At 42.5% G+C, this 16,659-nt stretch overlaps 1 protein-coding gene across 12 annotated transcripts in view; it reads left to right on the top strand.

The window, feature by feature from the left end:
- Window positions 1-11,258: 11,258 nt before the first annotated feature.
- Itpr1 (inositol 1,4,5-trisphosphate receptor type 1) overlaps window positions 11,259-16,659 on the top strand; it is a 315,448-nt gene continuing 310,047 nt past the window's right edge. For all 12 annotated transcript variants that reach the window (XM_047534493.1, XM_047534490.1, XM_047534485.1 and 9 more), the window contains exons 1-2: window positions 11,259-11,429; window positions 12,243-12,317. The gene's annotated coding sequence lies outside the window, so the exon portion shown is untranslated. The remainder of the gene's footprint in view (window positions 11,430-12,242; window positions 12,318-16,659) is intronic.

Genomic DNA, 16,659 nt, shown 5'->3' with positions numbered 1-16,659 from the left:
ATCACCACTTGGTGCTTGGACACAGAACAGTCTGAGCTCAGATGCCCTCCGTTTAAGGGAATTCAGAAGATTGCCAACTGCCCAGCCCCTGGAGTTCTTGAGGTGGTCTCGGAAACCATGGGAAGTCTCCATCCTCCCACTGAGAAACAGGAAGTCACGGGCCCCAGCCACTTCCTGGCCAGGCAACTCAAAGTTCTGGAGCCATTTTCCAAACAGACTCCAGAGTTTCCTACTTAGAAGCATGGCACACAGGAAGTGTAGCAAGGTGCTGCTGATTCGGCAGTGTCCATCCGAATGACCTAGAGGGTTAGTTAAAACACGGATTGTAGCCTACCTGCCCTGTCCCCCAGCACCTGGAATTTCAGACTCAGTGGCACTGAGGTGAGGCTTGAGAATTTGCATTTCTAACAACTTCCCAGGTAATGCTTCCGCTCAAACCACAGTTTGAGAATCGTGGGCATAGTAAGGATTCGCTGGGGCAATGGTGCACACCCGTAATCCCAGCGATTCAAGAGGCTGAAGCAGGAGGATCACAAGTTCGAGGCCAGCCTCAGCAACGTAACAGGACCCTGTCTCAAGATAAATTAAGGGTTCTGGGGCTGTTGTTCAGTGAGAAGGCCCCCGGGTTCAATCCCCAGCATCACAAAAAAAGAAAAAGAAAAAAAAGAAAGTTCAAGATTCAAGCAACCTGAGCTGCTTCCCATTAAATGCTCTTGGGTAACTTACATAAATTTCAGTTTTTACCTTTCTTCATCTAATAAATAGAGTAAATGAAACCCATCTCTTAGGATTGTGATGAGGATTAAAAAGGATGGTCTAGCCAGAGCGCATAGGAAGATCTCAATAAATGGTTTCTATTATAATGTACTTACCATTATTATTATGATTAAAGACAAGTTACTGAGTGTCATCAACCTACAAGGCACCAGAGGAACGCCCACGGGCAAGCCATTTGTAGACCCATGTGCCCTCATAAACTGCTCCACCACATCGACCCAGATTTTCCACCTGTGGATTATCCTCTAACCTCATCTACTCGAGAGGACTCTGGGAGGAGAGAGTCTGAATACGATGTTTAACCCCCAAAGCAGAATGAAGAGGAAGCAGAAAGTTTTCAAGTATTTTGTGAAAATGTGCCTAACAATAGAAAAGAGGAAATTCATTTAGGTGTGATGCAGTGGCTGTAGAAATGAATAGAGGCAAACTGGGCCAGGAGCAAATTAATCTGCAAATAATTGAATAAAAAGGAACTGTGTCCTCTGGGAAATTTAACAAGAAAGAAAGGGTTTGGATTTTTTTTTTTCCTCTCTCTCTCTCTTCCCCCATTCTAGAATAATTGATATTACCATCATGTGAACAAAAAAGTCACCCCTAGAAGAACACCATTTTCTTTCTATTGTGAGGAATTCATTCTCTGGGTCACTGGAAAAGAACAGGTTAGGTCATTGGGAAAGTAGGACATTCCTATGATTTCCCTATGGAAAATTTGCCTGGTGGAAATTGAACCTATTGATGGACAAGCCAGTGACTCGGTGGAATTAACCTCACTATAATCAATGGTGGACTTATCACAACTTATTTTTGTGTGTATGTGTGTGTTGATGTTGGGATGGAACCCAGGGCCTCATGCATGCTAGCCAAGAGCTCCACCCCTGAGCTATGCCCCCAGCTTCCATTTATTATAACATATAGTAAAATTTATGTAATTTTAATTTAAGTAGCATTAGAACTTTAATCATGCCTTCGGTTTCAAAAATAAGAAAGAACTGGTCAGAAGAATTGGCAGGAAAATTTGCTAAATTAACTAGTAGTTTGAATATCACTGACTTGAGAGTCAGTGGACCGAGTTAGAGTCTGGGATCAGGAAGTCTGGCTTCTCATCCCAGCAGAGTCTCTTTTTGGCTGTGTGATCTGATTCTGATCACTGATTCTTTAGATGTTAGTTTTTTTTACACTTTATCAGCAAAAGAAGGGATTGAGGAGATTGCTAACATTTCCAAAAAATTCACTGTTAAGTACCCTTTTGTAAAAAATTGCTTTTCAAGCATTGATCACCAAAGAAAGGCAAGTTAAACCCACAATGAGATGTCATCTCACCCTAACTAGAATGGCTATAATCAGAAAGAGAAGAAACAACAAATGCTGTTGAGGTTGTGGAGAAAGAGGAACTTTTACACATTATTAGTGGGAATGCAAATTAGCTTGCCCAATATGGAAAACAGTGTGGAGGTTCCTCAAAAACTTAAAAGTAGAATTATCATGATCAAGCAAATCCACTACTGGCCATATAGCTAAAGGAAATGAAATCCGAATATTGAAAAGATGTCTATAGTCCTATGTTTATCTCAGACTATTCACAATAGCCAAGATTTGGAATAGACCTAAATGTCCAATAACGTATGACTGGATAAAGGAAATGTGGTACACACATGCAAAATGGAATACTACTCAGTCATAAAAATGACAAAATCCTGTCATATGCAACAAAATGAATGGACCTGGAGGGCATCATGTTAAACACAATAAGCCAGACACAAAGACAGGCCAGTGCTGGGGAGGAGGATCCTTGAACTAACAAAGCTGAGACCAGCCTGGGCAACACAGTGAGACCCCCTCTTAAAAAAGAAAAGAAAGATTCTGAATGATCACGCTCATATGTGGATTTTACAAAAGTTGATCAAGAGAGTAGAAGGGTAGTTACTAGAGACTGGGGAGGGAGGATGGTAAGGACTTGGTAACAGGTACAAAGTTAGATAGGAGGGAGAGTTTAGGTGTTCTATTGAAAGGAAGTGACTAATATTAATGACATTATATGTTCCAAAATAGCTAGAAGAGAGGTTTTTGAATGCAGTTACCACAAAGAAATGATAAATACCTAAGGTGAGAGATATTCCACTTGCCCTGAATTGATGATTATATTTGCATGTATCAAATCAACACATTCTAGCCAAAAATATTTGGTATCTGCTGTGTGCCAGGCACTGTGATAGAAACAGGGTAACCAATGGAATCAAAGGACTCGGGATCAGAAATCACTCTAAAATCCACTTGTACATCATACTTTCTACCCAGATCTCTTTATTATTAAGTGCTTGATGGATGCTGATATTTGTCATATACATGTGTCTAAAAAGGTCTTTCATCCTATGTGCAAAAAAGTTTTCTTCACTTCCTAAGCAGGCTTCTTTATGGAGCATGATGGAAGTTCCTGATTTCCTCCCAAAAAATAGACCTTTAAGGCAAACTTTATGATTTTCTCATTTCCCCAAAATTCTCTTACTCTCTAATTTTTTTTTTGACCACATAACCAGGCCTTTTTATTTTATTTTATTTTGAATTTTGAGACAGGGTCTCACTAAGTTGCCCAGGTTGGTCTCAAACTTGCAATCCTCCGGTCTCAGCCTTCCAAGGACCTGGCAGTACAGGAGTGTGCCACCACACCCACCCAGCTCTACCACATTTTAAGTGAAATAATGACACAAAACAAGATGCATAATTTAATGGCTGCAATTCATCAAATTTACTTGCTGATTAAGAGTTATTCCATAGAACGCATGTCAGAGTTTTTTTCCTATTTATCTTACCTTGTATTATGGATTAACACGTCACCTGTGTCGCTGTTGCTTGAAAACATTGTTCCCAAATAGGTTAGCATTGTAACACATCTTTTTTTTTTTTCCCATTTTCTTTTTAACATCGGTGTCTCTTCCCTTGTGATATGCTCTGAAAATAAGTGGAGGGAAATAAAAGCCCATTTAATCTGGGAACCTAGTTTCTAATAGTGATTTGGGGTCAGAATGTACATCTTCTTAAAAAAGAAAAAGCAAGGACAAGAGTTGTAATACAAAGATTTTCTAATAGCAACTTCTCATCCCACGTCTCTAACCAAAACCAGATGGACTTGAATTGTTCAATTATGCACAAGTTAAAAATAATTAGTAAATTCTTACTAGAATCCTTTTTTTTTTTTTTTTTTGGAAAAAACAAATATATTTTGTTGCTACTACATAGAAATCCTTTCATTGAGCCTTGTTTCAATGTTTCTTCCATTAGGTCCAAGACAGTGTCTTCGGGATCTTAGGAGGGCCTTGCTTTTCCTATGAGAAGGACTCTTTGGGAAACATTGACTATTTTCTTTTGAATAACTTTTTTTTTTTCTTTTTCTTTTTTGGTACCAGGGATTGAACCCAGAGGTGCTTAACTACTGAGCCACATCCCCAGTCCTTTTTATTTACTTAATTTTTTTTTTTTTTTAGTTGTAGATGAACATGATACCTTTTATTTTTTAGTCATCTATTTTTATGTGATGCTGAGGATTGAATGCAGTGCCTCACACATGCTAGGCAAGTGCTCTACCACTGAGCCACAAACCCAGTCCCCTTTTTATTTTGAGACAGGGTCTCTCTAAGTTACCTAGGGCCTCATAAAGTTGCTGAGGCTGGCTTTGAACTTGCGATCCTCCTGTCTCAGCCTCCTGAGCTGCTGAGAGGAGAGGTGTACAATACCACACCTGGCTTGAATACCTTTATTGATCTATGATAATAAGAATTATACAGTTAAAAATTTTTTCTCTAATGAAAATGATCTTTACAGAATGGCTTCAAGGATAGTCAATTTCTTCTGTTTTTTTTTTTTTTTAAGGTATTTCAGAGGTTGAGTCAGACCTAGACTACCTTTAAAACAGATTCACTTTCTACTTCCTCCTCCTCCTCCTCCTCCTCCTCCTCCCCTTAAGAGGTAGCACAATTATCAATGTCAAAAAAATACATAGACTGGTGGAGGGGAGTGTTGAGTGGAGAAGCTACTCAGAAGCAACTTCCTTCACTTTCTATCTTATATTCAATATAAAAGTTTCAATGACAAAGAATCATCTTTATAACAGGCACATTTTTATTTGTTTTGTTTTGGGTACTGGGGAGTATTCTAACTCTGAGCCACATCCCCAGCCCTTTTTTAGTTTTTATTTTGAGACAGGGTCTTACTAAGTTGCTTAGGGCCTCACTCAGGAGCTGAGGCTGCCCTTGAACCTGCCGTCCTCCTGCCTCAGCCTCTGTTTTTCATCCTCTAAGCATCCCGTCTGAGATTTTTTTGCAAGGAAAGTAATGATTAAGACAAAGGCAGACAGCAAAAGTACTTTGCATTCTTCTTCTTTCCATTGTCCTCAGTACCCAGCACAGCACCTGCTAGAGTAAGTATCCATTAAATAGTAATCTAATGGTGACAGCCCAGCACTTAAGCAATAAAATGTCCCTGGATGCTTCTTCCCGACCCTCCACCCATCCAGTCTCACTTCCCTGGGCTGGACTTACCTTCATGATCTGTTTCACAGTCTCCAACTCTCCACCTGGGCTGGTTGCTTATATCCTAAAAATACAATTAGAGGGAAATGCTACCTAAAATCTGAGAGCAAGACTAAGAGAGAACAGAAGGAAGCAGTTGATTATTTTTTGAGTCTTTGTACTTTGATACAGGATGGGAAGTGAAAGAAGCAACAGGCTCCACTTGATTGGTAACTGAATTAGGTAGAATTCAGTTCTTGGGTTAGTGACTGGCTCTGTTGATCAGTAAGAAGCCTGCAAAAGTTCTCAAGAGTTCCATTAGTCTTTTCTCATGCATAATTCCCTTTGCTCTTCTAGATGATTTGAAAAGACCCTAAGAAGAATGTAGTACAACAAATAGAATTATTCATAACTTGGAGACTGTTGATATAAAAGTTGCTTAGTTATAGTAACTAGCTTGCTTTGGATTTTGCCCCAAAAGCTAAATAATTACTCTGACAGTCTGCCTGTGAAACTCCCACAAAAAGGGCATAGAAATATCTATAAATGTCACAAAACTCATTTATTCTTTCTTTCTCTTCTTTAGTACTAGGGACTAAAGCCAGGGCCTTGTGCATGCTAGACAGGCTCTCTGCCAGTGAGCTATACCCCCAGCCCTTTCCATTTCATTTTGAAACTGTATCTCCTTAAGTTGCTGAGGCTGACCTCGAACTTTTGATCCTCTTGCCTCCGTTTCTCAGTAGCTGGGGCTATACACGTGCACCACCACACCTAGCTAGATAGCTTTTTTGAGTAAGATAGACAATGTGAATATAAAAAGATGTCATTTTCTAAACTCTGTAAATTCTGTAACTTAGAAAATTACTAATTTTTCTATATTCTATAGAGTAAATAGGCATTTTGGGAGGACAGTGAATTTCAGATACTATGAGATTATACTTTGTGAAATCTTAGTCTAGATCAGTTATTTCACTGGAAGCTATAGAATGGTGAATTTTAATTTCATTATTTCCTCTACACGTATTCGCTGAATTCTTCCGTAATGAAGAACTTCACGTTTTTCTTTTGACACACAGATTTCAGTTCAGTTCAAATAGTGGGATAAGACAATAAGGCATTTCAAAGCTCCAGATCCAGCTTGTCTACCAGAGCAATTTACAATGACAGTCTTGCAGATGGGAATCAGGAGATGGGGAAAAGTGTCAGAGTTGATAATAAACCCTGGGTTCTGCCTGTTTCACAGGAAAATAATGTGCAAAAAATTAGCAGCTGTCTTTGTTTGCTTATGTGACTCTAGACAACATTGACAAGCTTACCATCAGAGATAGTCTAGCTGCCACGTGGTTTAAAGTAGTAGCTCTTTCATTTTTTTTATGCATTTTTTTTTTTTTTCAGTTCTAAGGATCAACCCCCCGGGCCATTCATGTGATGCTAGGCAATTGCTCTACCCACTGAGCTATATCCCCAGTCCAAAGTTTGCATTCATTGGTAGCTATTATGCTGCTTTCCATATGTCAAGTTGTTGATAATTTGTCCAAGTTCCCACCACTCACAAGGTGACTGAAAAGCAACCTGTTCTGCACTCCATAGATAGGACAACACCAATATGATCTGTCCCTCTTGGTGTCTTTGCTCAGCCTCATAGGATGCCAGGAACCTGGACTCAGAAAAGATCTTCTTGTAGCTCCATACCAGAGGATTCTCTCTCCTGCCTTTGCTTGAATACCAACTAAATTCTTCCCATCTCAAGCAGGACTGCAATGTGTCTGCAGGTCATTTCTCCTGTGAACTCTTGCAGTTCTAACAGTTAATTAGCTGGTAAAGCTGAACACCTACTCTCTATCCAGATCTGAGATAGGTGCTATAAAAGGCACATAAATATAGAACTGAATCCCTGTCTTCAAAGAGCTTATCGGTTTATTCAGATCTTCAGAATCAGAAAGATGGAGCTAGAAGATCATCTAGTCTTGTGGGTGCCTATGAATGAGTTTTGAGGTATTGGGGGTACAAACACTCAGAATGATTAAAATTTTGAGTGTCTATGTTGTGCTGGGACAAGCATCTGTAAATTTTATAAAATTCTCAAGGAAGACTGACTCCATCTCTCCAGAACAGATAGTTACCAAGAAAGACCAGTTGGAGTATTGGCTGTATTTCTCTTTGCTGATACTTCTCATGGTCAATAGCAATCTATCACACCAGGTAATAAGTTAGCATCAAAAAATGGGTGATTATGACTTGGCTATTAAGACATTCTGTCTTGTCATTTAAGAGCGACTTAGAGAAACTGTTAACTAAAGCACTTGAGGCTCATTGTGACATTCATAGGCAACTGAAGTTTCCTGCTTGGGAAAAAACTGGAAATAGGGCTGTCCCAACAACCTGAGGTTTGGTTCAGAAGGGAGTAATGAATCAGAACACATCAACAGTTTCTCTGTCCTTGTTGATAGCATTCTCTTATTCTTGTGTAGCTCAGGCGAACTTCAAAAGTCCTTTCCTGTCCTATAACTCATTGATCCATTGGATTTGCAAGGCAAGGATTAGTGGTGTCACCTTGTCAACCAACTCAGCAACACACATAACCTGGATATGAAGGGTGCAACTATGTGTGAAGTCCTTTTTTTTTTTTGGTCTGAGCTCTGCTTTCTTCAGCATGTCTTGCACTTTTAATCAGGGCAGCATTTGAGGGTGGGCTTCTAGGCAGATGAATCTAGCTGCAGTTTTGCAGCTATACTGCTGATGAAACCTGTTTCTATTTGTAGGGCTTCCCTGGGGGTAGGCTGGTGAGCTAGTTTTGGACCTTCTTCAGACTTTGGCTCAGTCTCTAACACTGTACTGAGTGCACAGCCTTCTGACTTCCCTGCATGGACATTTCAAGGGCAGAGCCATAAACAGCAATTTTCGTGCCTGGTCATCATCTTGAATTTTAATCTTGGGAAACAGATTCTTGGTTTCCGAGATCTGTATGGTCCAATAAGATACAGTATGAATTTCATACGTAATTTAAAAATTTCTAGTAGCCACAGTAAAAAAAAAAAAAGTAGTAAAAAGTAATGGGCAAAATTAATTTTAATAGCCTATTTTATTTAAACTAATATATTCAAAAATATTGTAATTTCAACATGTAACCAATATACAAATTATTGGGATATGTTGCTCTTTTTTGCACTATTTTTGAAATCCAATGTGTATTTTACACATTGAAAGTGTACAAATGATCCTTTTATTCTGATATCACTCATCAACCACACAACATCACAGAGAATCTCTTTCATCAAAACAAAATTAGTAAAATTACTTTCTAGTGACCCAGCACCTTCCAGAACTTGCAAAATGAGGAAAAGAACTACATGCACAAACAGGCAGAGAAAGCAGGCCACAGTAGGAGTGGGCTAGGAGATTTCCATGCTCAAAAATATGGCCATGCTGCCTGCCCTATGCCTGACACACCTTTCATTTAAATGCTTTAACAATTTTTTTCACATCTGCTAAAAGTGTGAAAATACAGGACTAAGTTCTGCCGGGTGAGGGAAAGCGGGATATGTGAGCATAAATGAGACACAGTCCCTGACTTTAATGAAACTTGCTCACTGGGAGGGAAAATGGTGGTAAAGCAGACAGGAGGCAAGTGTCCACTGTATGGCGAAGACGAAAGCTGCCCGACTCCAATTCTTAAATGGAACTGAGTATTCTTTGGAAAACCCACACATGAATTGCATTGTGTTTCTGAGTTGGAAGCACATGAAATGATTACCCGTCACGATTTCCCTGTTACATTATCAGAGACTGATTTATTTTCTAGAAAAGTAGAACGGACACCCCTTTGAAAATGGAACAGGTTCTTTTCACTAGGGCAGATAAAGGTCTGTACTGCTTTGTTGTGGCGAGTTGAGGGACTTTCTTGAAGATGGGGAAGGATAGTGGAGACATCAGGCACTAAACTCCAGTACCCAATAACTGGGGGATTGTGCCCAGAGGAGGTGCAAGAGGAAATAAAATGAACCTAAACTTGGTCAAGGGAAGACTTTTGCCTTAAATAATACATTGCATATGTTTAAGCCCTCTGAGCCAGTAGAGGGCAGCAATAAAGGTCAAGGATTCAGGAGTTAACAAGCTCAGCCACCTGTGTGACTTTGGGAAGGTGATCTAACTTCTCTGTGTCTGTTTTCTCATGGGTTAAAAAAAAAAAGGGTCACATAATAGGATTTGGTGAGATGATAAACAGTTTAAAGCAATAAGTGGCACATGGGGTGCAGCCAATAAATGCCAGTAATTATTACTTTGGGCACTATTATTATCACAGTTGTACTTTGTTACCCACCGTGCTTCTCTAATCTGTACCTAAAGTTTCACAAAACTCTAAGCAAGGCTCTTCTGTCAAGTGATCCGGATAGAAAGTAGGCAAATTCGAATGAGTAACTCCCTCTGTAAGATGGAAAAACGGGAGCACAGAGATGAAAATGACTGGCTCAAGGGCTCAGAGGCTGCTGCTAAAATGGGGAGGGAGACCGTTTAAGGAAGTGGTGGTGAGTGCCCCCAAAGACAAGGGCTTGGGCCACTTAGCGGTGGAATCAGACTAGCTGCACCCACTTAAGTCTCTGTGAAAGTTACCTGATTTTTCTGAACCCTCAGTTGTGAACCTGCCAAAGAAAGACAGTAAAATACGCTCAGAGCTAGTAAAACTCAGTAGCAAGATGCACGGAAAGCGCATGTGGTCTGGGCTCAATAAAATAGCCTCTTTTTAGTCATAATTATTACTGTTGTTATTAGCAGATCTTATACGGCGCCTGTCTGGGATGCTGTGATGCCTTTTGGTTCGCCACTGTACCCCAGCGCCTGGCACCCAGCAGACGCTCGGGAAACCTTTGTGGAATGAACACACGTCACCTGAGGTAGGGAGCTAAGCCCTTCCTCTCCTTCCAAAACCCAGAGCCCCAGGCAACTCGTAGCCCGGGAGCTCAAGCACTACTTGGCAGAGGGTTGAAATCCATTTCGCCCCTTTTGGAGATGCTGGGAGGGCGCCTCGCTTGGACGCGCCATCCTTGCGCGAGCGGCTCTGTTCAAAGCCCTTATTTTTCTGGTTTGCTGTGTATTTACTTAAGCGTTTACAGCTTCCAGGAGCAGGTGGGCTGCTAGAAGCAGGCTCAGAAAATGAGATTGCCATTTCTATTTATTTTCTGCATCCCCATCGCTGCGCTGGCAAGTCACAACACGGTTCCTGTATTTGCGTTTCTTTACCTCCTACCCGGCGACGAGAGACACACGCAGTTCAGAAAAGTGCTCTCACGCGACCCGCCTCTGTGTCCCCGGTTGCGTGGACCGTCGCTCCCAGACTTAGGCTTTTTTTTTTTTTCCCCTAGCAGGGCAGAGCAGATTAAATAAAGACAACCTCGCGCCTTTAATCCTTGACCGCAAACACTGGCGTTTTTGTGCCCCGGATTTCTGAAATTCTTGGCTCAGGGACCCAAGGCGGGGGGTGGAAGGGTGGACAACAGCTTGTAAAAAAAAAAAAAAAAAAAAAACTTCCCAAAGCAGAAATTCGAGCTCCTCCCCGCTTCCCGGTCCTCAGTGACACCTGGATTCCAGGGAAGGGGGACAGCCACAGGAGGAGCGTCCCTAGGGGGTGGGGGCGCCCCGGTCGGGCGTCTCAGGTCGCGAGCTGCGAGCCCAGCGTGTCCCCGCGCAGAGCCGAGTTTGCAGCGGGGCTGCCCCGCAGGACGCCCCTCCCCCGTCCCCGCGCGCATCTATTTAGAGCCCAGCCCCGGAGCCCAGGGGATTCTGGGACTTGTAGTTCCGCCCTGGAGCCCCAGGCGCCGGCACGACCTGGGACTCGGACTACATTGCCCAGGGAGCTTCCCGGCCTATATAAGCTGCCCGGAGCCGCTTCAAAGTGCAGTAACCATGTGGATGTTCTGCTGAAGCGTTTCCTCAAGCTTGCTGGGGTGGGAGGAGTGGAGGAGGAGGTGGTGGTGGAGGAGGAGGAGGCAGGGGGTGGAGAGAGAGAAAGCGCACGCCGAGAGGAGGTGTGGGTGTTCCGCTTCCATCCTAACGGAACGAGCTCCCTCTTCGCGGACATGGGATTACCCAGCGGCTGCTAGCCCCTCTCCTCGTCCTGCTCCCCCAAATCGGCGTGGCTCCCTGGGCACCAAGGTAGAGGCTGGGGCCGGGCAGAGGGCGCGGGGAGTTGGCACTGGCTCCCGGGCGCAGAAGTTTTTGCCCCGCTCTCTGGGAGTTCTTGCATGCACTTGGCATGCATGTGGGGGTTCTTTTACTGCCGGCAGTTTATTTGGGGGGGGTCTCATTTCAGGCTTTAAAAAAGCCCAGATGTCCTCCCCGGACTCCAGTGCCTGGCTTTGAGGGCTCCCCCATTCTGCACCGAAATGGCATTCCCCCAAGTTGGAAACTGTTGGAGCAGCTGCAGGAAATAGTTTTTTTTTTTTTTTTTTTTTTGAGGGGGGGTTTGAGGGGGTGTCACAAATGAGTCTGCTCGAGGAAGCAATCTTTCTAAAAATGTAGCCCTCTCAGCGCTGCATGGTTAGGAGAATAATGCATGCGTGGGGGCCCCCGTGGGGAGGTTTTTAAAAACGGAAGAAAACTGGGGGAGCGGTGAGGGCAGAAGTCTGGACGAAGCTCGTGCCCAATGAGGATGCGTGTTTCGAATACTTACGGTCCGCGCGGGGAATCAAGTGCTTTGGGATCTGCCAAACATTTCCCATAGACCCAGACTCATGCACGTTCGAAGTTTGTGCGTGGCCGGTCCCACTGGTCAGTTATGCACTGGAAAGAAAGAAGCGAAGTTACCTGTAATTTTTGATCCTGCCAACCTTTCTGCCAAGTTGGGAGTGGGGAGGGTCTCTCCAGGGAAAGAGGCTAAAGAAGGTAGACACGTGGAATTTGGAGGAGCATTTCTGTTACAGACGCATAGAGTTTTATACTCAATGGTCTTTCTTTCTAAATATTTAGGAGCCGATTCGGAGGAGCAGGAGTCACATTTCTGGCTGGGCGTGCTTTGGTAACAGAGTGCCTGACCTGGGTCAGGTGAGTGTGGAAGCCTGACTGTTGTAGTCAATAATGAGTTTTTGTTCTAGTCTGTTTAGTTCTCTAAGCAACCGTAGGGGTGGGGAGTAGGAAAGACGAGGAAACTCCATGGCTCAGTCTTCAAAATTTGTCACTGCCTCTGGTGAGGACTAGGGAGCAGAGATCTAGAGGACAGCCCTGGTTTGCTTTTACTAAGAATTGAACCCAGGGGTGGCTTTACCACTGAGCCACATCCTCAGCCTTTTAAAAATTTTTTTATTTTGAGACAGGGTCTCCCTAAGTTGCTTAGGGTCTTGCTAAATTGCTGAGGCTGGCCTCAAACTTGGGAACCTCTTGCCTCAGCCTCCAAGTGGCTGGGATTACAGGCCTGTAGAAGTGAAACAGCATGAGTGTTTTTGCGGGTGTAGGGCACTAAATGGAGTTAAGAAGGGGTGACCCACTGCTGGCCTTAGATTCTGATGGATGCAGTGTATTTCATCTGCCAAGATCCGTAAGCAAAAATTTAATGCCTGTCTCTTTCAAAAACAGTCACTTTTCTTTTTTCTTACTGTGAACATGTGTTTAATCAGAGTAGGTTGGATTGCAAGAAATGAAAGTGGTTGCTGGCAAATTGAAAGAATTAGAACTTTAAAATGGGAAGTTAGTTCTTCAAGAATAAGATAGTGGCACCAGGCCTTGACTGAAGCTACCTGCTTGTCAAGGAATCTGTTGTCTCTACTGTTTTGGTGCTTCCCGTGGGATAGGAGCCGAGGGCAGCGTTTATCTGTAAACACAACAGCTTCTATTTTTTCCCCAAAATGGTCAGACTGCACTTCAGGAGAGGGAGGTCTCAACGGGTACACATACATCCCCATTGCTGCAGATTTGGCTGTCAAAAGTTTTTTCTTCTGAAATGGTCAAGGAGCAGGGTAAACAACAGGGCCGTGGGGGTGGGGGGCCGAGGGCTGCTGGGTCTTGGTAACTTCTTTAACATTCTAAATATTTAGCTGTTCCCTGGGCTACAATCTTTGGGCTTTTCTAATTAGAAAATAAAAGCCAGACGCTTCATTATAGAAGTATAATGCTTTTGTTTCCTGTTGATAAGATCCTCAGGAGTGCTGGTGGAGTGAGAAGCATTTGGATGTGTGAGGTCAAGTTCATTGGTGGAGTTTAATTGACTTTCATGACTGTGTGAGAGCTCGTAGGACGAAAGTGCAGGTAGAGATCTTCCCTGCAGAGTGCGGTGCAGGCAGGGAGAAACTGGTCCACAGACTCTGCACTACTAGATTGCTAACGTGTCGAGACTGGCACTTCAAGTTCTTGTAAACCAGATGCAGGGTTCCTTGTGCTGTGGCTCTATTATATATCATGTATCTTTACCTGTACCTTTGAGCCAGGTATATAAAGAAAGGTGCAGAGAGTGAAATCACTCGGAAGCAGCATGTGACCCCAGGGCATTGGTACTGTACTGCAGGAAGGGTTGGACGGAAGTAAACAGACTGCTGTTCATGAAATGACTCTTCTGTGCCATGATGTTGAACTAACTATACTTGGTAGAAGAAGGAGATGATGGGGTCAGAAGCGTGGATATTTGAGGAAGCCTTCAATGGTGGGCAAGTTCATTTGGAAAACTGTAAATGGAAAGTCTGAATTAGAGTACCACACAACATCACCAGGAACATTGTCTACATTCAGCATTAGACTCCTCTGGTATACCCGAGGTACAATGTTGGTTTGGGGTTGTTTTCTTTCTTTCTTTCTTTTTTTTTTGGTGGTGCTGGGATTGTACCTAGGGCCTCTCACATGCTAGGCAAGGGCTCTACCACTGAGCTACATCCCCAACCCTTTTTATTTCGAGACAAGTTCTCACTAAGTTGCCCAGGCTGACCTGGAACTTGAAATCCCTCTGCCTCAGCCTCCCTAGTCACTGGGATTACTGTGCCCAGCTGAAGTACATATGGATGACTTGCCTCCAGGTGTCCAAGCAGACTGAAAGGGTCAGGTGTTTCTCCATGTGGAGAATTTGAGAGTTTAAACTGCATTTAGTCTGATCTGTTAGATGCTGGTCATTTCTCCTGCACCCTCCAGTTTGACTTACCCAGTTGTGCAGAAGATTTTAGTGTTTCATCTCTTTCTTTCAAGCGTGTTTATGTGTGCACGTGAGTGTGCACGTTGAAAGAACAACCTGCTCTTGGACTAATTCAGGGCAGAACATGAAATCCTATCAAGATTTTCTTTATCATGCTGGGAAAGTTCGTCATGTTCCAGATTAATTATTCTAGCCTCCACATCAAGTCCCCTGCAAGTCTTTAGAGCTTGACGGTAGTATTATCCATTTGAAATAAAGTGGGTGTTTTTTTGGAGGGAAATGTCTTTTTTAAACTTTTTGGTACTGGGGAATCGAACCCTGGGCCTCAGGCGTGGCCTCAAGTGCTCTGCCGTTGAGCTAAATCCCCAGCCTGAGCATCTTCTTTTGGAGAATGAGAGATGGAATGGTCGCTTGGAGAACAGAGTAGTTCTACAAGAGAGATCTGTTGTCAGGCTGGGGTTATAGCTCAGTGGTAGGGCACTCACCTACCTCGTGTGAGGCACTGGGTTCGATCCTCAGTACCACCTTAAAAATAAAAAATAAATAAAGGTATTGTGTCCATCTACAACTAAATATATATATATACATGTATATATGTATATATATATGTGTGTGTGTGTGTATATATATATATATATATATATATATATTTTTTTTTTTTTTTTTTTTTAAAGTTCTGTTGTCTTTTCCCTTAAAGTATTTTCATCTGAGGAAGAGCTGGGGAAGAGACTGACTGCCTCTCACCCACTGGAATACAACCCACTGACTTCCAGAGAAAAATCTCACATGGTTTTTTAGTTCATATTTATAATGAGCTCATGGAAATTCTGTCTGATTTTCTTTTTTTTCACAAGCAGTTCTTAAAAAACAAACCACATGAAACAACAAACACCAAATATGAACAACAGGGGAAAAAAATTTAAAAAGTAGGCCTGAAGTTAGTTTTCTAGGTCAAGCTGTCCTTGGATATGTCTAATTAAGGAGTCTACACAAGGCCACTGTCCCATCTCTCTTGCTGTTGGTTTGAGCTTTTAAAATAAAACAGATTGCACTTGCAAGCTTTCTATTAACTAAAAGCACATGTGATTTTTTTTTTTTAGTTCATTTTTGCTGTTTTAAGTTTTTGTGGGTCTCTTTCGATGAATGTGATTAGGCTCACAGTGACACAAAGGATATAACTTTTTTTTAACTCCCAATTGTCACCATATTGGTGGTTCCCAGATGATTGCTAATGAGGATGAGCCAAATAAACGGTCCACATCATCACCTGTTAAACTTTGAGAGTCCCGCAAACTGGGTAGAGTTTAATGAGCGGGGTGTGATGAATCTATTTAACAGACTCAAGCGCCTGTTAAAGTCATTGTGATTCAAGCATTTTATTTGTTCAACAGGTGTCTTGTGCAGCTACTGTGTGCAAACATCGTTGTGGGGATACAGCAGTGAGAAAACAGTCCTGTGCCTTAGGTTAAGTTTTAGTTGGGGAGAAGCAATCAATTTAAATGAGCAGGTAATCGAGTGTGGTGGGTTTTAAGTTCTATGGAGAAGAATAAGACAAGTTAGGGAAGGGAAGCAGAAAATAACAAGTGTTGTCAAGAATGTGGCTCGCCAGTATGCAAAATGGCGCAGCTTCCATGGAAAACAGAATAGTGGGTCCTCAGGGAGGCCGATTACATAGATTACTGTGGGATCTGGCACTTCCACTTATAAGAATATAAAGGAATTGAAAACAGGGAGTTGAGCAGTATATCCATATCCTCGTCAATAGTGGTTTTGTTCATAGTAGCTGAAAGGTGGAAACAACCCAAGTGTCTATTGATAGTTGAATGGATGAACAAAATGTGTATGTGTATGAATGGATGAACAAAAAGTGGAATATTATTTAACCTTGAAAAAGAAGGACATTCTGACGCATGCCACAATATGGACAAACCTTGAAGACATGAATTAAACCAGATACAAAAGGACACATACTGTATGATCTTCCTTATCTGAGGTACCTAGAAAGGTTGGATTCACAGAACCAGAATGTAGAGTGCTGATTGGGAGTGGGGGGCAGTATAGAGGGAAGGAGGGAGTTTCTTTAGTGGATGCAGAGTTTCAGTTTGGAAAAATGATAAAGTTGTGGAAATGGGTGGGGGTGATGGTTGCACAATACCGTGAATGCGCCACAGAGTTGTAATCCTTAAAAGGGGCAAATTAATGTTATGTGTACATTACCACAAAAACAAAATAATAGCAGCAAAGTGGGATAAGGCAGGACCAGCTAAGGGAGTA

Source organism: Sciurus carolinensis, chromosome 19, assembly GCF_902686445.1.
Source record: "Sciurus carolinensis chromosome 19, mSciCar1.2, whole genome shotgun sequence".
Taxonomy (NCBI): Eukaryota; Metazoa; Chordata; class Mammalia; order Rodentia; family Sciuridae; genus Sciurus; species Sciurus carolinensis.
This window is presented reverse-complemented; position numbering and strand designations above follow the sequence as displayed.